The 23665-nt window shown below is 36.1% G+C and overlaps 1 protein-coding gene across 2 annotated transcripts in view; it reads right to left on the reverse strand.

The window, feature by feature from the left end:
- The window catches only part of LOC145668360 (methylmalonyl-CoA epimerase, mitochondrial-like), a 31633-nt gene extending 20413 nt beyond the window's left edge, over positions 1-11220 (reverse strand). The window contains exon 1 of one of the 2 annotated variants that reach the window (XM_081736131.1): positions 11094-11220. The gene's annotated coding sequence lies outside the window, so the exon portion shown is untranslated. Of the gene's footprint in view, positions 1-10746; positions 10886-11093 lie in introns of those variants that run through there. The other variant, XM_081736130.1, reaches the window with a different exon arrangement.
- Positions 11221-23665: the final 12445 nt, after the last annotated feature.

The raw sequence follows: 23665 nt of genomic DNA on the forward strand, positions 1-23665 counted from the left end.
CGTCCTACGATTATGCTGGTTAGGCTAAAGGAGACAGTGATTATGAGAAATGAAGGGAATGAAGAACGTGGGAGGAAACGGGAGAACCTCGAGAAAACCCACGCGCACGGTGTTTGTCTACCACAAAGTTCACTTGGAACGAGCTGAGGTCGAACCAAAGACCCCATGCACCAGAGGTGAACGCTCTACAACTAAGACACCGCAGCCCCCTCGTTCTGTAAAACTTCCAACACTTGTCTGTGAATTTATAAAATGAGACGAGACGAGCACATCTTTTTTGATAATAGAAATGAGTGAAGACAGGATTATATGATAAGACAAGGAAACCCAATTTCTCGTCTCGTCTCGTGGACAGAACTATATTCGCATTTATTATTTTATTGGTAATAATATCCGATCTGTTTTACACTTAGACTTCAGCGTTTATCAAAGTTTGAGATGGCGCCTATTACAGTACAATTCTCTGGTTTTGCTACAGTCAATAGTTACTATTTATATAGCACTTATCATTCTATTGCTATAAACAGTTCAAGGGAGCTGTTTATGTTTGTTGTGTTACATTGTTCTGATTTCGCGTTCAATATGTTTACTATATCTGATAAGTGAGTTACAAGAATGTGAAAAAAAAAAAATGTTACGAAAACAATTTTTAAAAATGATTAAAAAAAAAGAGGAAAAATAGTCTGACCCTCAGATTGTTTCCTTTGCAATATACTCTGCCTTATAATTTGGAAAGACATAAGGCAACATCGTTGAACGCATTAACGGATGGGTTTTGCCAGAGGGAGGGTTGTCTGTTGGCGTTATTAGTGCTGTTTTATGGTTCCGGGGAAAAAGAACCAAGCCTTTGAGATTCTAAAACTGGACATACGGAAAACGAAGTATACGCTCGAGTATTATCCTATTTTAGGGGAATAGACTTACATTCATGAAAGATTAACTTCTCTTAGCACGAAATGCTTTCTCACTGCCTTAGAAAATGTTTCTTAAGAGAAAAGTTGCATCAATTTGTAATGTGCCATTACAGTCTAGTGATATTATGTTCTTAACAGGAGGGTGCCCGAAATTTTTTGCACCGACTGTACTTGATGTTTAACAAAAAATTTCTGGCTGTTCATATGATTCGTAATTTTATTTGTTATTCTATTTCAAATTAACATGGAAAACAGTAAAAAATTCATTAGGAATTATAGTTTTGGGAATCAATACCTTTATTTATATTTTAAATTAGTTATAAGTCTTGCATATGTATATGTAAATGGATTATTACAATTCTTACGGTGTCAGTGCTATCTGAAAATATAGATCCACTATTGGACGGAACTTTCCAGATCAAATAACCAATCTAAAATTCGACAGAATTTTCAGGACCACCCTTCACCTCTCTTTTAGATACCTAGGTCCTTCTAAAATCTAGTTTAATCCAGATTTTACCAAATTTTATTCGTTTTAAAGCCCCACCGCCAAAAATGCTTTGTTCTGATTGGATGATAAACCCACGCTATGATATTAGGGCGCAATTATTCCATTCCATGCCGGAACGTCTCGCTGAAGACACTAGATTTGGATCGTCTAGCTCAAAAAAAGTTGAAAAAGGAGTAGAAAAGCTGCAAACAAGGTAATATTTGGGAGTTTTTTAACCTCTAAAATCTCTGGAAGTCTCGAGGAGCCAAAAACTATTAAATTTCATAGTCAAAACTAGACTAAAAAAGGCTGAAATAGTAAGGGCAATATACTGACGCCATGATTTCATCTGCCGATCGATATGGACAGGATTCAGAAGTGGTGTGATTTCTGTTTTCTTTTCTAAAACCGGTTCTGAAGATCAGTGTTTCCCATCATATTTCCACCTTCCAATTTTCCTGCTAATTGAGGGTTACAAGACCTGTCCATATAGAGATTTGTTTATGTAGGTAGCGAGTGATTTTTTTTTTAAACATACATGGCGGTATTTAATTTTGTTGTAGTTAGAATAGTAATCACAATGTACGTGTAAATTTACAGTAAGGCTCCTATCTGACTCCCAAATTGGGAGTACGGCTTCCAGCGGGATGAGTTGAACATTTAGTTTGTTTCCGGGTTCCTGCCCCTTCAGGGCAGGGGTCCTATTGCTAGCTAATACTCCGATATGTCCCCTCAGGGCATTAATTAAATACTCAAGAATGTGATTTAGTGAATACAGGGCCAGTTGGCCCTGTTTCCTTTCTTCCCCTTTCCTTTCATAGAGCCGATTTAAAATGGTAAAATCTGAATGTTGTCTGTGTATATTTATTAGTATAACATGTATTAATGTAGTGTGTAGTATGGATGTGGCATGTATGTGTTCGTAATGTAGAAACATGTTCTAGTAGTAGTAATTGTGGTAGTTAAGTGATGAAAGAGTGTGTGAGATAATTAAATATGGACAGTGTAGTATTTACTATGCGATAAATTCTTTATTATTCCGTCATTAAGTGAACTCATACACAATATTCAAAAGTGAACGTAATATAGTATAATAATTCCGTGTACAAGGTCACATTCAGTTGTTCAAGGGTTGATTATATCGTCGCTAGCCCTAGTGTCAAAAGTCAGTACTAACCGCCATTCTTCCGTCGAGGTGCTTAGTGATTTAGTTTTCATGAAATTGACCTTTCTTTCCGAAATAAAACCTAGAAGGTATAATTCACAGCCCATATGAATGTACAGTTAGGTTAAGTGACCCAAAATTAATATATTCTGAAAATTTCAACATTCTGCATAGTCTAGAAATCGAGATATTTAAGTAAATAAACAATACGTAATTTTTTAACAGAAGTCGGGCGATATGATGCTAGTTCTTCGCTTTGGAATTATATTAAATGTCCATTTTTTCTTCGTGGCTGCAGAAGCTCATTGTTGCTGCAGAATTTTATAAACATTAAATATTATCGCGGATAATTCTATTTTCAGTGAACATACGTAGGATTTTTTTTTTCGTTCTTAATAAAGCTACCAGGTATTACATAGTATTGTGTGTGTGTGAAAGAGTCTTGAGTTCGAGTGAGGTTGTCGTGCGGTGATCGGAATGGGAAATGTTTGTAGTGACTATAGATTTTAAAGTATTATGATGAAATGTGTAAATAGGCTGGGCGTAGATAGAGGAAACAGGGTGTTTGTAGAATATAGCGTCGTGGCAAATGAATATTAATGTGAATATGAATATAAAGTGTATGAATATTGTAGTAAATGAATATAGAAGATAGAACGCCCATATAGTTAAATATATAGTAGCCCAGTGAATACTTCGCCGTGTGTTGATATATAGATACGTGTAGCTACAAACATCTCAGGTTCTGACCCCTGCACCATGATATCACGCGGACCGGAGGGCGATATATAGTCGGACTACGGTAATACTTTGTAGTTTTATGTGTTATAATAATAATCAACCATAGTAATACCATCTGATAGAAGGGGTAGCATCATATAATCGTTGACTAGACATATTGAATAATAAATTATGAAAAGACAATAGTAGCTATAGAACGGGGCTGTAGTGAATTATATTTTCTGGTCGGTTTTTTAAAATAGAATATCCTGCTCCGTGAGATTTTTTTTTTCCTTCACGTTACCTACTCAGGCTAGCTTACAATGTTCATGGAGGCGACAGCTCTGATAGGGTTACAGAATCAAAACAATTAGTTATTGAAATTTATTTTAGCGTACCCGGATGTCGACCCCTAGTCCCTTTAAGTATTTTCATTTCTTTTCTTAGTTTAATTAGACGAGGGAAATTAACGACATCCCAGACCGTGGCGTGTCTGCGCAGGGTAGCTATCGGTGAGGTTTGGCAATAGAAATCACCGATCCAAAATTCAGTTTATTTAATTTTTTTTTTATTTCGGCAAATCATTAGTTAGGGATATCTTAGATAATACTTCTATTCTAGTTTCATTACTGTCCTCGAACCTTCTTAGTTTTTCTAAGGGGTCGAATATTTTTTTTTTTACTTAGAGATTTCAAAATTGGGGACACAGTTACCTGGTCTCTTTCCCCCCCTCATTTTATCCTGCTGGTCTGGGCCGGATACGGGGATCGGATTTCAATCTTACAAGCAAACTCTTGTGGGATTGGGATCTGATGGACACAGAACTTGCATCCTTGGCAGCAGGGCGCCCCTTGAGTCTACGTATTTGAGTAGACCACCCTTTTTGGCATGTTAAGAATATTTTGGCTATGGATTTTGTTGAGAGCGAAATTCGACTTCTATCTTTGTAGTGTTAGTTATTTCTCACTTAAGTCTTTGGCGCCCCTATTCTTCGTCTTCCTTCTTCTCTATCTCTCTCTCTGTCTTCATTTCTTCAAGTTTTTTTTTTTTAATTTCAACCTTCCCCCCCCCCCATTTTGAACTTGTCACTTACGATTTATTTAACGTACAACTCTGATCTGAAATTACCAGCTGAGACGTTGCAAGACACGATTCATGGATGAAGTAGATAGTGATTGGGTCCTCCATCACATTTTGACCTATCGCCGAAATGAACAAAGACTTAGTATTTGACGACACTTCGATTACGTTCTTTCACCGTCGTTCGTCTTAAGTTTTTTTTTCTGTAATCCGTTGGTAACTTTCCTTTCTGTTTTGGTTTTCGATTACTTTGTAGTTAACCTGGGCCCAGAAATTGTACTTTGGTTTATCTAGTTATATCTTTAGAAATGCTCTGTGTTACGTGCCTGCCTCACAAAGTTTTTTTTTCATTATTTAAGCACGAATTGAATATATAAAAGTGAAAAATGTATAGATGCGCGGTATCAAGTAAAAAATCAATTTTTCTTTTTTCATATGTAATGTCGGAAGTCATTTGTTTTTGGACAATGTTTGCAACCTTGTAAAAAATTTTATTATTGGGGTGATTAATTTAAATGTGTGCGCATTTATTGAATATAAATATATATATATATAGAGAGAGAGAGAAATGAATACGTCGAAATGTATATGTAATTAGTATGTGAATATGATTTTAAGGTAAAAGTATGATATTAAATGTATTATGAATATATGTAAGAGCGCTCGTGTCTGTCCCCCCTAAACGTGTATTGGTTGCTATAGTTTGCCAGTGAGTTTTCCGACGAATTTGAGAATGTAGATTTTGTCATGAATACCGCCGTGCACTTAAGTAATTTTCCTTTTCTTTTGAATAAATGTAAATGATACCTCATGTAATTCTGTAATGGCATGTATTGGAAAGTAACGGCAGGTCTAAACGTAACCCACATCATAACGAATATTATCCCTGAACTACCAACCAAAAACCATTGTGGAAAGTGTACCTTGAATCCTTCTCACCTGCATATGTATCCTGTGACTTGACCAGTTTTTTTTTTTTTTTTTTAATCCTCAATTTGAACCTTTATACTCCGTACACCTGCGAGAGATCGTTTTCAAAATCCGAATTATATACACATATGTACGAAAGTGATCCTAAGGAAAGGCCTCATGACATGTCCCAGTGTTGCATAAATAACTTAAAACTATTCAATTAATAAGTTTGGAAATTGACCGTCTAAGAGGAGAAACATCCTCTAGCGATAGTGATTTTTCGAAATCCCTGGATGGGTATAAAGCGTCGCAGTGTGCGATTGCAGATATAAACTGTTAAAAGTTATAAACCAAGTATAGACGACGAATGGTTTTGTAAACCAATAGATATATATATATACATATAGAGATATATATAAACACGAACGAAGTTAAATGGAGCGAAATGTTTTGGACACTATGAGTAGTGCGTGATTTGTGATTTGAACGCTCAAAATCATTAATATCTTATTACCCACTGTGAGGTAGAGACTCATATAAGTTCTAATACACCAAAAGTTTTTTTTTCTTTCCTCTTTGGCCAATTTTTTTTAAGTGAAATAAGTGTCTTCTTTGCGTATGTCGCAAATCATAATTTTGTTTTAGCATGCCTAAGATATGATACATGTAATTATTTTTTTTCTTTTCTTTTGTCAATATGATTGAATATATAAAAATTTACTAAAATATAACTCTATGTATTTTATTAATATATAACCAAGAACTTGTGCTTTTAAGATTTTCGTTGTAATTAAATTTTTTTTTCTTTTCACTATGAATGTAATAAACTATTTGTATCTTTGTAGTTAGTTGGTTTCCTTTAAACATATATACACTGTCCTGAGTGAGTGAGCGTGTGAATGCATGATAGATTTAATTTAAGTAATTTTAATGATATCATTTGTCATATTAACATCTGTAATATATGTGTCATGTTTTAATATATGTGTTAAGGTAAATAACCTAGGTCATGAAGGACCGCTACTAATGGTTTAAATCGGCTCGAGGAGTGAAACAAAAATAGCAGGATGAGCCTAAATACGACATCTTTCTTCCAGGAAGTTGAAATTCTTATTGATACGATACATAAATTTAGATTGAGTTAATTATTTTTTTTTTCCCTCTTGGCTAATTCATATGAGTGGTCGATCCTAGAGAACAGAGTTCGGATGCTGGATGGTTATCAATCACCGGTTGGAATAACAGTACAAAGAATGATTTCACTTTTCTCATCTCCAGGTCTAGGTCTGGGCAACCCCATGATCGTGGTGCCTGGAGCTAGGTCTGGGTGGTATGAGGGAACATGTGTCTATTCCGAAGCATTCCAAAATTGATTAGTTGTTAATAACATTTAGAATGATTCATCTTTCAACGACTTCCCGACCTCTTACTATATTTCCGAAATTATCCAGTAATCTGTTTCTTATTAAAATACCCCATTTCTTTTTCTTTCTTCTTTTCCTACCTCCTTCTTTTACCCTTCTACTTTCTTCTCTTTCTTTCCTATTTCTAAATGAAAGAAAACGGAGTCATGATTGAGAGTAGTCGCTATTGGCACGGTCAATAAGTTGTTTCGATGAGTTTTCTTCGGGAGTCCGATATGGAATAATTAACAATAACAAAAGGTTTATTGGAAGTTACTTTATTGAAGAATAATCATGATTTCGATTAGTAGATGATGTTTCGTAAATCGTTCTCGTTCAAAGAAAGTTAATTTTTAGCGACTCCTCTCCAGTACTTTGCATAATTTTCTTCGTTTACATATTTTTTTTTAACGTTTTCTTTCAAATTTACACTAGGAGGGCTGGGTATAAAACACACACCAACTTAAAAACATCAACGAACTTGTGCTAAGTGACCACTTCCAAACATTAACACTATCTAATCGAGTCAGGGCAGGAAGCACCAGGCGGGTCCGCGCGGTGGCATGTCAGCAACGGTGGGTATATTAACAAAAGAGAAAAAATGAAATGAAATTTTTGAGTTTTACGTCCCACGATTATGCCGGTTAGGCTAAAGGAGACGGTGATGATGAGTAATGAATGAAATGGTGAAATGAAGAAAGTGGGAGGAAACGGGAGAACCCCGAGGAAACCCACGCACACGGTGTTTGTCCACCACAAAGTTCACTTATTAACAAAAGAGAGTAGTGGAAAAAGACATCATATGGCATAAAAACACATGCCTTGCGTTTGCACAGCTTAGTGACACTTCTATGATCACTTTATATACTGCCTTCACACAGCACTTCATTATGTCTTCTTTAGGAGTACTACGTGGTAAAGAGTATACTTTATATTTTATATTCCTATTCTATTATACATGTGAGAGGTACGATCCCGATACATTTGATTACTTGTACAATCCTATTACGAAATCAAGTGATAAATTTATATCCATCTAAAATAGGAAAGCACCTATACTTGTCCATGAAGATCAACATGTAGTTTAGATTCCACGTTAAGCCGTAAGTACTGGTCTCATATAGCTTTGGGAACTATACAGGTATGAACCCTATAAAATTAGCGATTCGTTCAAATGACACAGATGCTACTTGAAGTCAATAAACCTTAAGTCACTGAATCTTAAAATATCTCAAGACAAGTACATAAAAGATGTGGGAAGTGTAGGCAGTGTATGCACATCAGTGCTTGTTTTATGGAGGTTTATGTGGTAGCCAAACTTCATATATTATTTCTACCTTTTTTTTTCTATTTTTTATAGGCAAACAGTTTCTTCCACCTGCATAAATAAGCGCTAATCTTTCGTTGATGGTGGCATCGGATTACAGCCATATGAACCTATTTTCAAGGTTTACAGATTAACTAGTAATAGCTCTTTCCTTCCTTTGTATGGGGCACGGTGGCTCAGTGGCAGAGCTTACCTCTGGGACCGTGGGGTCACTGCTGTGATTCCCGACCAAGTAAGCATGTGGTGAACAACATCGTATCTGTGGGTTCACGGCGTACTCCCGTTTCCTTCCACTTTATCATTAGACCAATTATTCCATCATCATTCACTTGCCTAAATCATCGTCTCAGCCTAAAGGGCACAGACGTGGGACGTTAAACTAAAATTTTCCTTCATTTGTAATTGTTTAAATATTTCTTATTTTCATGCTTTCCTTGTTCTTCACTAAAAACTTACGCTGCCATGTTATGTTACTTCGCAAAAGTAGTCCTTTTACAGTGTTTAGTGCTGTGAACTCTGTACTTTTCAGAAATAACGGAAACAATGAATCTTTGCAAAAGAGGATATGGCTTCTTTCCCTACCGCTTTTATTCTTTCTCCTCCTCTTTCAATTTTTCCAACTAGCATTAGAAGCAACCCCAGAATAAGAAGTATGTTAATAAACTTTAAGAAGAAGGGGGCCTGGAGCGGAGCCCCCAATAACATTTCGCTGCATTTTTACATCAGACTGTAACGAAAATGTTTCGCTACGAAACAATGCCATAACTTTCGTTATTTACAATTCGCTTTCACGTCCAGTAAAATCAACAGGATGTTCATGGTACATTCACAAGATGTCCGTGGGATATCAAAAATTACAAAAAGCCTATGGAATCATATCCCAACTGTACTAGGTTACCATACAAAGGAATAGGTATCTCGAGCACACGAGAACGCGGATAGAAATACGAAACAGAGCCAGGTGGTGGCGGGGAAAATGCCGCAGGCACCGTCAGTTTTGGCAAGAAGCCATGTGGTCGGATAGGACGCCGAAGGCGCTCCCAATAAATAGGACTATTCTGTTACGTGTAATGGATGTCCATCATACTGTTCCATTTGAAGCACATCACACTGCATTCATAAAGTAAATTTTAACGAAATTTGAATGCTTTGCAACTTCAGTTTCATGCGCTTTCGCTCTACGTTTATCTATTTCTCGGCATTATTGCAGCATACATTTCCTAGGTTAACCAAACAATGGGTTTGAAACACTGACACAATAGTTATACTAGATTGTCAGTTTACCTACAATAGCCTCAATATGTATCTTCATATAATCCAAATAGTTTTTCTCCTTTATTAGCAACCCTACAATGACGAACTTGAGAAATTTAATTAATTCATCTCTTAGTGTGATATTAAATTTTGTTTACTTTTCCGTCTTTTCCGTAAACTCTGTAATTCGGGGTCAGAATCTAGAACATTTAATCCTAAATGAGTTCTCTAGATTTTTACTATGCAATAATAATTTTATCCGTAAGTTTTAAATGCTAGGTTATTGTCAAACTGTACAGACCACTCTTTAGTCGCTGTGATAATAAAACTACTTTTGGATAGCATTTAGTATCTCAATGAATCCATCGACGGCTCATGAGCCGGTACTGTGACCTATATTGAGCAGTCGTAAACGTCCTCGTTTGAGTATACCCACCGTCATTGACAACGTATGCGTATACTATACGGACGCACCCATCGCTGCCTCTTGGGCCTCCCTTTCTTTCACTCCTGCCCTGACTCGGTTAAATAGCATTCATGCTTTATAGTGGCCACCTACCATAAGTTGGTTCGTGCTTTATGTTTTATAGAATGACTGCATCACAAATGACGAACCGTAATCACTAAGGTACCAAATAAGCTAGAGTCACCACAAAATGATTTGGAGGAGAAACTAAGGTAATTATTTAGTAATGGGAGGCCAACACTAACGAAGACAGAAAACAACGTGCCCTGTGGGTCTCTAACCCGCCTTCACTCGCTCGGCAATTCGTCTGAATGAAAGGTTATTAACCTCACCTAACCGAATGTGGGGTTAAGTTTAGAGTTACCCCTCCGCTTTTTATAAAAATCAGGAAAATTTACAGGAGAAATGAGGTAAGAAATGATAATTTGAAGTTTTTATTTGATGTTTAGGAATGTAAATTCGGCAGGAGAGTTAGGTTTAATACGAGAAAAGATATATGGAAGGTAGTTCTATTTGCCGGATGCGGAAGCATTCGCGGAAGGTTTCAGCAGCATGGTAGTTGTAAAATATGGCGAATATGGCGAACACGTGTAACAGATGCGCAAAAATAATGAAGAAAACCTTTTAAATTTTTGTGAAGCCCACGGAGTACTGAAGTTAAGTGAAATGTAACAATTTTTAATACTTAAGCACTGTTTTTTGTATGTTGCAAAGTCCAAGGGCAAGTCTGGACTGGAGGGGCAACTCTAAACTTAAGCCCGAATGTGAATTGAATATTGCAAAAAAAAAAAAAAAAAAAAAAAAAAATCAGTTAAAAATCTGCAAAAAAACAATCAGTTAAAAATATGGCCCCCCAAAGCTAAACAATAGCCGAAACTAATAAACTCCCATTTTTCACAGCAACTAGTAATGAATTTATATTACAATTTTATGTAGCAAATTTTAGCCAACAGCCCGTCAATCTGTCTCGCATATCTAGTCTACGTTATTACATAATTACGCGTTGCATTCTTACCACCAGTAAAACGATTCCAAAGACTGCTACTAATTATACTACCACGTTATATTATTTGCACTTTATTATTCCTTAAATTTTTAAACTTGGTGCTTTGTCTTCCAGATCCATTTCCGACGCTTTTCCTTCTGCTAGCAGCTGTTCTTCAAGCTCTTTTTCTAATAGTTTTTGTTGCGGTCTTATAACTGTTATGTACCTATTAACTCTCAGTCCCAATAAATAAAACCCGTACAAAGTTGCACCTACACAAGTTAAAACAAATCCTTTGTGCAACCTATCTAATAACACACTTCCCTTTTCATAACGTTTCATTTTCTACGATTTTAATGGTTTTAAAATATATGCACCTTTTCGCTTCAACTTCAGCCGGTTCAGATTCACTTTCACAACACACATTAAAAACTGAATGTTTTTTCCCTTCTTCTTCTTTTTCTTTTTCTTCTTCCTCTTCGGTGCCAGACCTTAAATCACTATCCCATAAATTGCAAAAATCGTAACTTCCGTAATCCCATAACCGTAAATAGTAACCGTATAAATCGGTAACTTTAGAAGGAAAGATGGATGAACGAGATAAATCTTTAAAGATGGTAATAAGATGCGAAATAAAGCAGAGTGTTGTAAATATACATAATAGGCGTGAAGCACAGATATATATAGGATCAAAATTAACGAATCACACAGGCCCGAAATATAGAGGGGCCGGCAGAAGTTAGGGGGTCCAATCCAACCATATTTTAGTTTATTATCATATTATAGTTGATTTGCAATCCTACCGTGCCGTCGTGGAAACGAGCCTGAATCCACATTAAAAGGGCCAGAATCAAGAAATTTATGGAGTAAGGAGAGGCAAAGTAGGCTATATTGCTGGTAGAGAGGACAGGAGAAAATAAGTTGATTGATAGTGCCAGCATCTAGACAACACACAATTAGAGAGAGAAGTAATTCATTTTCAAAGTAGAACTGAGCGTTGAGGAATAGAAAGGATGTGAACTCTGCTGTGGATGAGAAAGTGGAGGTAAGAGGGAGGGAAACCATCATGGAGGAACCAAGATGGGGGACGGAGAGGAAACATTATAATAAGTACACCGTTGAAAATGAAGTGTAGTAAGAAGCGGAAAAAGATCGAGAGGCGATACCAAAAGATCAATGTAAGTGCCTTGAATTGAAGGAAGTACGATGCTAAAGAAGGAGACGGATTTCAGAGAGAATTCAGGGGGATTTCGAAGTTGAAAGAGAGAAATGTAAGGATTGAAATAGAGATTTAGAATTAGGCTAGTTTTAGACGGAAGCATTTATCGTAGAAGAAGGTTCTCGTAGCAAAAATCGTATCATCGGCATCCTACCGTGTAAAGTAGCAAATGCTATAGCATTTCCCATGCCATGGCATATCCTACGGTATTTCTTGTCGATAGAACCTGCTCTATTTCGTAGCATTTTCCCCAGCATTTCTGCTCCGAATGCAACGCCGTGGTGTGTTAAAAGGAAGCGAAAAATTTTGTCAAATATTCATGCTCTTTGTTTTGTGTGGGAAATTGAATTGTAGTAAAGAAAAATGAGTTGGAGTAGGGATAGTATTATTATGTTTATTAAAAAATATGAGGAACATCCTTGTTTGTACAAAGTTAAAAGCGTGTAGTTTCACTATACGGATCCACACAGAAATTCATTTTAAAAAACGCTTTCTCGTTTCATTTATTGTACCTTCAGCAATCTTTTCTGAGGTGTGCTCTTGCATTCTCCGGTGCAGGTTCACTTTAACAGGTGGCAACGTTTAGTTTTACTATACGGATCCATAGTTTAAGTAGTAGTAGTAGGAGGAGGAGGAAGAAGAGGAGGAGTAAGTAGTAGTAGTAGAAGTAGTAGTAGTAGTATCTAAGAGTAGTAGTAGGAGTACTTAGTAATAGTAACAGTAGCATAGGTGTAGTTAAGTTAAGAGTAGTAGTAGTAACAGTGTTAGGAATAGGAGTAGGAGTAGGAACGGGTAGTAGTAGTAGTAGTTGGAATCAGCGGCGTAGCGTAAGGGAACGCCGGTATGCCCGGCATCCCCTGTTAATAAGAAAAAGTACGTATTTCATTATATATAAATTGTTTGCTTGTAATTATCACAATTATTTCCACTGCAATCTTCTGGCGCGCTCTCTCGACTTACTTTGACAAGAGGAACCTACGCATGTGCGTCGCTCAGATGCACATTTTCTGTCTTTCCTCCTGTCGTACGCTATTTTCCTCGGGCTTCCAGGCCTACTGAAAGCATCGGGGTTTTCGTCTGCTTTCTGTTGAATGCGCATGCGCAATACTTCCCTTTTCACTCCTCCTCATCCCTTGCAACCCTACATTTGCTTTAGATATACGCTGGCATATTCAAGTATTTCCAACTGTATATATTTTGAACTAAGCTATTGTTTTTGAACAGAACGTACGAGCCCTAATATAAAGGAAATAGAACAAAACGGAAATGGTTAGTTCAACGCATTTTTGAAGCATGTCGGTTATGTAAATAATAGTATTAAAATAGTTAGGCCTTAATCGTAACTAAATGCATCGTAATTGTAATCTTCATCGTAAAGGAGCTCACAGACACAGGCATAAATTTAAAGCATTCTGTAGAATTACGGTCACCGATCTGGTAGGACAAGAGAGCCACCACTCCCCGTCACTCGCAAAGATTGTGCCAGGGCCCTTCAGTCACTGGCACAAATCTCGGGGACATAAGAGGAACACAGTCTTGTCCACCCCCCACCCCCAATAATCCGATTTGAGATTGTGATGATGATGATTTCTATCCGACTGCCACAAAGGAAACTGATGTCCTTTGACTTGTTTCATTTTTAAAAAAGAATCGTATTCTTTAATATTTCATTGTCATTAATTATTAGTAGTCTATTTTCAACTATTTGTTTAATTCCTGTAACAATACCTATAATGCTATTGTGGTAATCATAATTTTGCTCAGATAAGAGTATTGTTGCGCCAAATATAGGCCTGATTGATTTTCTTTCATAGTTTTGGGGAAGTCATTATTTGTATTGTTATAAAACAAATGTCCTAAAATTTTAATGTGGATTATTGTGGATGCGTAAGTAGAAACATGTCAATTATTATTATGCATATATTCAAATTTCAGAATGCACTCACGGCACTGAGTTGTAATAATGATATGTACCACTATTTCATCTACATCATTTGGTATATTGTGACAGTTGCATCATTACCATTTTTATTTAATTTTTAAATAAATCTTTTAAATTCAATTTTGCGTATAATTATGGACATTAGTGAATATAATTTTCATTTTCATTTTTGTTTGTTTAAAGAGCCAAAGAACATTCTCTTTATTTTCCCTTACTATCCGAGAAGTAAGATGTTTTATTTTTTTTCGGTATACCTGTCCGTGCGGCGAGGACAGTTGAAAGACCCTTCCATTGTCTCTCAATACCGCTGCCTAAGCCACATACGTAGACCACACACAGCAGAGTTCCCGGCGTGAACGCAAGAAAGAAGAACAAAACAGCTTTTAGCATCTTTTTGTGAAATTGAGAAAAATAATAAAGTCCTAACACGTTGAATAGAATCCAAGTAGAAATATAATCTCTGCGAATTTGTCAAAATCACAGCATAGACCATATGTCGCCACTCAGAACCAAGATAAAATTTTAACATAGAACTGTGAAATGGTCCAAAACCACGCACGAGACGACTAGGTGCCAAATCAACTCTCATAAAAATTTTCGATATAACATGTGAAATTTGAAGGAAGCACGTACGTTAGAGAAACGACGCCAGAACACCGTAACTAGGCGGAGACCAAGAGAATCAAAATTTAGGACACCAAAATAACTTAACGAATAAGAGAGCAGAGACGAAATCGAAGACACCGTTAGAGGCGTATCCAAAAAGTTCGGCAGGTTAAAAATTCAAAACTCCAAGTCAGTCGTAAAATAATTCTTCACCGGGAAACAGCGTACCACCGCAACACAAAAACATACCCGGAACTTATACACACACTACATTCATAATCAAAAGTTAAGTTCACAATAACAATGTGCGGCTAAACTTACCGAAGCCGAGTGTACGAAATTACAATCTTTCCTTAGCATAGTAACCTACACATTGATCTTCTTCAAAATATATTTATATATATAAACATATATATATAAACTTTGTAACGCTGCTAATATATATATATATATATAGATCGCGAAACGCCTACAAACATTGTTTTTGAGTGACAGAGTTTCGTACTTATAAACGTAATCACGAGCTATTACAGACAATTAGAATAACCTACATACGCACCGAAAGCACTTGAACTAGTTTTAATCATACATAATCAGTTTTTGAAGTATTATACACAATGCTTAAAAACAATAAACACTGTTTATCCGTGTAACACTACACTTTTAACACCGAGAGTGATGTTGGTGCAGTGAGACGTCTGAAAGTGCTTTTAGTGAGAGTGCATCCTATCAGAAATGGACCAACAGAAGCCCCACCTTGATGGATCAGGAGACGCCCAAGAGCGACGCCCCTTCCAGTTTGAGAGGAGGACGCAGCGGGAATCGAAGAGAGGAACTCCGAATCCAGGACACTTCGCACGAAAGAAGGAAGCCAGTAAACGCAGGGACATCTGTATGTGTGTGCTGAGCTTAGTGGTGAGCTTAGTGGTGAGAGCAGTGTGTACGGCGAAAGGTAGGACCCATCCAAATTATTTTTTGTTGATTCCAAAAGGGAAATTTTCGTCATTGAATAAAATGCAAGACGTTCGCGATATAAAGTCGGAACTATTTGAAAACTGTTAATGTATTTACACCGCGTGGAGAAAAGATTTTCCAACTCGAACTGTAATTGCTAAACAATTAGAACTCTTTTTTTTTCTTTTTGAGCAAGGCTTATTAAAAATAGAGATACTTTTTAAAATGATACTTCTATATATATATATTCTGTGACTTTAGTGAATATGTCGTTGTTTTTATTAAGGAGATAGTAGTTTAGGTCATTTCTCTATTTGTCGCTTAGATTTTTTTTTTGATAACATATAAAGAAAGTTAATTTAAAAGTAGATCGAATGACGGGTTGTAGACCTTTAACGATGAAAGAAGTATTTACTTTAACATATGGAAATTTGTATGAAGTAAAAATGCATCATCTGCGCTATGTACATGTAATATGAGAACTTTAAGATAATTTTGAACAAGACATAATAGATATTCCTAGAAAATATATTCAAGACATTGCTTTAATTGTCCAGAGATTATAGTGTTTGTAAAGTAATTTTGCATAGAAGTGAACGTACTAAATGAGTCTATCTCGATCTATATACTAGTAAAACTCTAATAAATAATATTGTAATGAGTCATCAAAAATATGTTACGTAAGAGAGCTAAAGGATTAATTAGTAACTATGATGTATATGCGACTAGTCTCGCAATTAATCATTTTCTTGGTTGGAGATACGTAATCCATAAATAAAGCGGAACCGACATTAGTACAGTCAGGTAGAATACGGATGAAAAATACGAAGTAGGCTAAGTAAAGCCGCAATTATTACGTCAGTCTGATCCTCTAACAATCGAGCGATCAGACGTTTATGCGCATAAACTAGACGAACAAACATAGAGGAATACATGAAAATGTCCGGCCGTATACCAATCCTATTAATGATAAAGAGAAAATCACGAAAAACTCAATATATTCAGATTAAAGAAATCTCGAGAGACGTCTTGACATTTATTATTTATATTCATGTGTTATTTGATTTTTATGTGTGTATGCATGTATTTACTTATGATTTTATATATATATATATATATATCTATATATGTTTGTGTCCATTAATTTTCTACTTGTGTTAATATGAGTATATATATGTAGCCTTTATGCATAACGAAATGGTAATGCTACGCTCATTGATTTTATGTACTTGATAGTGTATGCTTGTTAGGTAAATGTCAAATTGCATATTTATTGCACTTATTCTCATTCTCAGTTATTAATTTAAATAATTAGAAATGGTTAACAGTCAGGCAGTAGGTTTACTTAACTCCTTTAAATCATTCTATGTTTCTTTCATACTTCCCACAAATCTCAACTCAAAGTCATGACTTGTTTCTCAATTTATTTTATTTTAGTTCAAGTTACTTCAACTCATTTCCACTTACTTCAACTAGTTTAACTCATTTTAAATCATTTCAATACTTAGTTTTCACCCGAATAAAATATAGGTTATTATATTCAAAATTCCGTCTAGCTATGTAATATCTTAATCTCGTAAATATTAAAAAGGTTATAGTCAAAACATATCAGCTGATCAACGTAAACTATATACTTAGCATATGATGTCAAATAATTAGGTATTTTTCAAATGCAAAATTGTAATCTAACCAGTTTGGTATGATATCTATGTAAATCAGGAAAGCTCTATATAGAATGTAAACAATGTAAGATTGCATCTAGCACTGGTTATAAACATCAATTCCACAGTTTGTTTATTTGTGTCAGGTTAATGATAACAATTCTTTCACTACATAGTTCAAGAAAGAAAGCCCCGAGGTAATTTACTTAAATTGATTTCTTTTTGTGTTAAGGCCTTATGCCTTATTCTGAACATTTGTTGTTAGAAAACCCAAAAGTCAATGTTAACTTTCGGCCTGCTTAATTTTTTTTTAGAAAACATTTTCTTGTTGTTGTTTTCATTTGCTCATTAAAACTTTTATTACATTGTTAATCAAATTCATAAGCTTTTTCTTTCATAAACAAGTTGTATCCCAAACCTCAAGCATATCATTGGTTTCCAAAGGATCTGTTAGGCAAATTAGGCAATATTAGCATTTCTCGACTATAGTGGGGATTAGACTGATTTTCAGAATTTTCAACTAAATTCTAAATTCTAGATTATTCGTTTATTTTCTGGTATTATTCTTATTACTACCATTATTATTCAGTCCACTTGGAAAGTGAAAGTCAGTCTAGTTCGTCCACTCAAACCAAACATTAGAGCAAAATTCTCTTTCAGCGTTGCAGCATGTGAATTCAGGATACGTATGCGAATAATATCAAGTTTCATTTGCTTACACGGTTTTAGAGGGATCTTGTTTCCCTAAAGCCCTGGGACACCGCGGGGAGATAGGATTTCCTAACCGTGAGATCAATCCTTATCGAGTCACAAACCATTTTAGTTCGAGGAACGGAGACTTTAACGGTGGTGCACAGGGAATAAATAGTGACAGACGGAATATGAACCCAAAACCCGCCATCTCATTTTTTTCTTTTTATTATTACAAAACCTGGCGCTACAAGCGACCACCACCGGGATCTTTCTCTTTTCATTTTTCAAATTTTACAAATATGGCGCATCCGAACAGGGACCCGATAGTTAATTTTTAGACTCGATAGTTAATTTTTTTTAAACTCGATAGTTAATTTTTTCAGACTCGATAATAAATTTTCGAACTCGACAATTTATTTTCAGACACGATAATAAATTTTCGAACTCGATAATTTACGCTCAGACCCGATAATTAATTTTTAAACCCGATAATTAACTTTCAGATTCGATAATTTATTTTTAGATGCGATAATTAATCGTCAGACACGATAATTACTCGATAATTACTTTACAGTCTCGACGAATACGCTTCAAAGAACTCCATTATTTTAAGAACTCGATTACATTGTTAACCTCAAAAAAAAAAAAGTAACTACTTGCTAAGATTATTATCAGCTACATAATGAGCCTTGGAATCGAACTAAATTCAACGGAAGTTGAACAGTACTTCCAGTAACTATCAACGTTCTTTTCCCTTCCAATTTAATTTCCTTTTTCAGCCAGAAGAATGTAAGTTATGTTTACGTTGAGCTAGCAATAGAGAATATTCAGTTTGCAGAATTTATTTGTATTGAAAATGGGTGATTGAACAAGGAAAAGAAGAAAAAGAAGAAAAATAAGGTAACCAGGTGAGGAAAATAGAAATAGGGTAATAACTAGAAGTTGCTAAAATCAACTCGAACCTGCTACCATTCATGTATTTGTAAGATATCCATTCATATATCTATATAGGAATAACTTTTCTTCTATTAGTTTATATTTGATGTGTGCATATATTCGTTTACTTTTTGAATTTTTAGTATGTATAGGGTTAAGCTAGAAACGTATTAATACTAATGTAGGATAAATATAGCATTTAGTAAATTTTAAGAGAAGATGATTTAAGGTGTGAATTACTATGCTTTGGAATTATTGCAAAAGATCGTACACTCAGGCTTATTTCATGAATAATAAATAAATAACGTAAACGTGTTGTGTGTGTATAACAATAAGCGACGAAACTTCAGATCTTAATATTGGAGTGCAAGAATATTGTTTGCAAAATTAATTTAGTAATTAAGAAATATATTTTTGTGTATGAGCAAAAATAATTCGGCGCAAAAGCCGTATATTTTTAGTTTCAGGTGCAGACACTTTTTGCACAGACGACAGAGTAAGGAGCAAAATGGCGACTGAAAAACAGACGGACACTCCCAATAGAAGTTCCTTAAGTCCAGAAATGTCCATCATGCTGCGGGCAATCCTAGAAAATATCGACAAGAAATTAGACGAGAAGTTAGATGTCCTCAAAGAAGACATCAACAAGAAATTAGACGAGAAGTTAGATAACCACTTCGAAGAAATCAACAAGATGTTCGACCAACACTTTGAAGAAATGAGGAGAGAAAGAGAAGAGCGAGAGGAGCTCAGAGAGAAGCAAAATGAGACATATGAGATTCGAGAAGAACCACTTCACGAGGAAAATCTGCAAGACGCTGAGGTTATTCCAGAACGAGAACAGCACAGTCAAATAGTAGAAAGGAGCGAACCAGAAGAAGTGGTACTGGAGGAACCCCCATCAGAAGAAATTGTGCAAGATACACACCAGGAGGCCAAACAGACTGACCCACCTGCAGAGATAAGCACAAGCGTTTCCAACGCTTTGAACACTCCGAAATTTAAGATTAAACGCAAACTGCGTGGAAGAATGGTCCCTGGGAAGACAAGAATACAGCCAATACGGCACAAGGATGCAAGAATGAAATGTTTCCACGACAAACGTCCAGGATGGCAACGCCGCCATACCTTTTGCAGGAGGAATAATCACCAGAAGCCATGGAGAAAATGGGCAGAAGACTCCAGAAATGTAGAAGGAAAAGGAATACTTGAGGTCGAAGACCAAGATTCATGGATAAATTACAACGGCCAGAGAAGCCCATGTGACCGACAAGAGATTCACAGTCAAGTCAGACCTAATGAAACACAAGAGATGAGCGATGATAACTGGGAGAACGAAGCAAATCCGCAATGTATTACCGTTCAGGATAAAGGTACCAGGAGACGAGAACACAAGTTAGACGCAGGATGTAAAGATGGCCAGCACGATACAATGATTGCCCCTATCAAAGCGGTGAGAACTCAAGAAGAGAGTAATGACAATTGGAGGTACCCAGATGATAGAGAGGAAAACCCCGAAAATGAGAAGAATGGTATCGGCATTGTCACCATTCACCCGGCTATGACATTTGTTTACTAAAAGTTGACTTGCAACGGTCCAGGTTCGAGTCAAGGTCACGTGACAGCTTGCTAGAAAACAACCTCAAATACACAATGGCATGAAAACAAATAGAAGCACAGTAATAGAATGATTGCATGCAAGAAGTAAAGAAGAAGAATTGTAAGAAGATAATGCAAGAAAAGAAGAATTGAAAACTGAAATATCAGCGCGGAGAAGAAAACTTAGCAGGAAAATAATGAAAGAAATATAAGAGAATTTTGTCTATTGCACAGCTCAGTTGAATATACCTGCATCTCTTATCCAAGTGGCTAACCCTAGAAGATAAACATAAAGAATAAGAAGATGAATTATATGGACGCATAATGCCCAGAAGTGAAATTGTTTACCAGCGTATTTACTTTAACTTTATTTCAGATACCGGATGTGAGACAAACCAAATTACAGAGGAAGATTGGAAAAAGATATTCGCCAATGTGCGCAACCCAGCATTAAAACCGGCCCAGGAGATATAATTTTTGTTATGCACGAAGAAGTGCCTATATACAGAGCAATCGGTAGAGAAGGATTCCCGATTTGAGCTCTCTGAAGTGGAGTTTTGCGTTTAGAGCAGAGACTCAACGCACCCCTTCCGCTTGGTGATGATACCTGCGAAAACGCGCCGAGCCAAAGAATAGTGAGCTACGAGCTGCGAGCAGATGACAATTCCACCAAGATGTTTGCAAGTTCCCACAATTGAATGGTTGCGACATGGAACTTTGCCTTAATCATTTTACTCTCCTTATATTTTAAAGTTGTGTTACTGAAGAAGAATCATGGCCGAAGAATAAAAGCAGAAGTGCGAGCAGTGGCTTTGCCCTCGCACATGGAGGAATTGAAGCTCCATGCCACCCTCTGTAACCAATGCTCTCTTTCCCGATGATATAAGACGCTGAAGATTATATAATACTGTTGTTTTGTTGTTTTGTTACCTAGGGCAGCCAGAACTTTGGAAGAAGAATAAAAAATCGTATCCCGCGCAGATAAAATAAAGAAGAACTCCAAGAGACAAGAATGATGTCATATGTTATTTAAAGCATGCCTCATAAGCTTGTGTCCAGCAGCTTGAACTGACCACAAACTCGATACCTGAGACCTATAATCCAGATTGAAGATCAGAGCACACGAGGTAAAAACCATTCGGGTTTGGATTTTTTATGTACATCAACTTTTCTATGAACTTCAAAATTAGGGATAGAATTTTCATGTACTTCAGAATATTTTTGTGAACTTTGAAATTTCTGACTAGGGTTCGGATTTTTATGCAATGCTCAATTTGTACTTAGAATTCATGATGCAATGTCAATCACAAAGTTTCTCTTAGGATGGAGATCTGCTTCAACTAAGTTGCATCATTTGCTCCATCTTAGGAGGGGGATAACTGTGACAGTTGCATCATTACCATTTTTATTTATTTTTTAAATAAATCTTTTAAATTCAATTTTGCGTATAATTATGGACATTAGTGAATATAATTTTCATTTTCATTTTTGTTTGTTTAAAGAGCCAAAGAACATTCTCTTTATTTTCCCTTACTATCCGAGAAGTAAGATGTTTTATTTTTTTTCGGTATACCTGTCCGTGCGGCGAGGACAGTTGAAAGACCCTTCCATTGTCTCTCAATACCGCTGCCTAAGCCACATACGTAGACCACACACAGCAGAGTTCCCGGCGTGAACGCAAGAAAGAAGAACAAAACAGCTTTTAGCATCTTTTTGTGAAATTGAGAAAAATAATAAAGTCCTAACACGTTGAATAGAATCCAAGTAGAAATATAATCTCTGCGAATTTGTCAAAATCACAGCATAGACCATATGTCGCCACTCAGAACCAAGATAAAATTTTAACATAGAACTGTGAAATGGTCCAAAACCACGCACGAGACGACTAGGTGCCAAATCAACTCTCATAAAAATTTTCGATATAACATGTGAAATTTGAAGGAAGCACGTACGTTAGAGAAACGACGCCAGAACACCGTAACTAGGCGGAGACCAAGAGAATCAAAATTTAGGACACCAAAATAACTTAACGAATAAGAGAGCAGAGACGAAATCGAAGACACCGTTAGAGGCGTATCCAAAAAGTTCGGCAGGTTAAAAATTCAAAACTCCAAGTCAGTCGTAAAATAATTCTTCACCGGGAAACAGCGTACCACCGCAACACAAAAACATACCCGGAACTTATACACACACTACATTCATAATCAAAAGTTAAGTTCACAATAACAATGTGCGGCTAAACTTACCGAAGCCGAGTGTACGAAATTACAATCTTTCCTTAGCATAGTAACCTACACATTGATCTTCTTCAAAATATATTTATATATATAAACATATATATATAAACTTTGTAACGCTGCTAATATATATATATATATATATATATATAGATCGCGAAACGCCTACAAACATTGTTTTTGAGTGACAGAGTTTCGTACTTATAAACGTAATCACGAGCTATTACAGACAATTAGAATAACCTACATACGCACCGAAAGCACTTGAACTAGTTTTAATCATACATTATCAGTTTTTGAAGTATTATACACAATGCTTAAAAACAATAAACACTGTTTATCCGTGTAACACTACACTTTTAACACCGAGAGTGATGTTGGTGCAGTGAGACGTCTGAAAGTGCTTTTAGTGAGAGTGCATCCTATCAGAAATGGACCAACAGAAGCCCCACCTTGATGGATCAGGAGACGCCCAAGAGCGACGCCCCTTCCAGTTTGAGAGGAGGACGCAGCGGGAATCGAAGAGAGGAACTCCGAATCCAGGACACTTCGCACGAAAGAAGGAAGCCAGTAAACGCAGGGACATCTGTATGTGTGTGCTGAGCTTAGTGGTGAGCTTAGTGGTGAGAGCAGTGTGTACGGCGAAAGGTAGGACCCATCCAAATTATTTTTTGTTGATTCCAAAAGGGAAATTTTCGTCATTGAATAAAATGCAAGACGTTCGCGATATAAAGTCGGAACTATTTGAAAACTGTTAATGTATTTACACCGCGTGGAGAAAAGATTTTCCAACTCGAACTGTAATTGCTAAACAATTAGAACTCTTTTTTTTTCTTTTTGAGCAAGGCTTATTAAAAATAGAGATACTTTTTAAAATGATACTTCTATATATATATATTCTGTGACTTTAGTGAATATGTCGTTGTTTTTATTAAGGAGATAGTAGTTTAGGTCATTTCTCTATTTGTCGCTTAGATTTTTTTTTGATAACATATAAAGAAAGTTAATTTAAAAGTAGATCGAATGACGGGTTGTAGACCTTTAACGATGAAAGAAGTATTTACTTTAACATATGGAAATTTGTATGAAGTAAAAATGCATC

Source organism: Thermobia domestica, chromosome 13 (genome assembly GCF_964235325.1).
Source record: "Thermobia domestica chromosome 13, izTheDome1.hap1.1, whole genome shotgun sequence".
NCBI lineage: Eukaryota > Metazoa > Arthropoda > Insecta > Zygentoma > Lepismatidae > Thermobia > Thermobia domestica.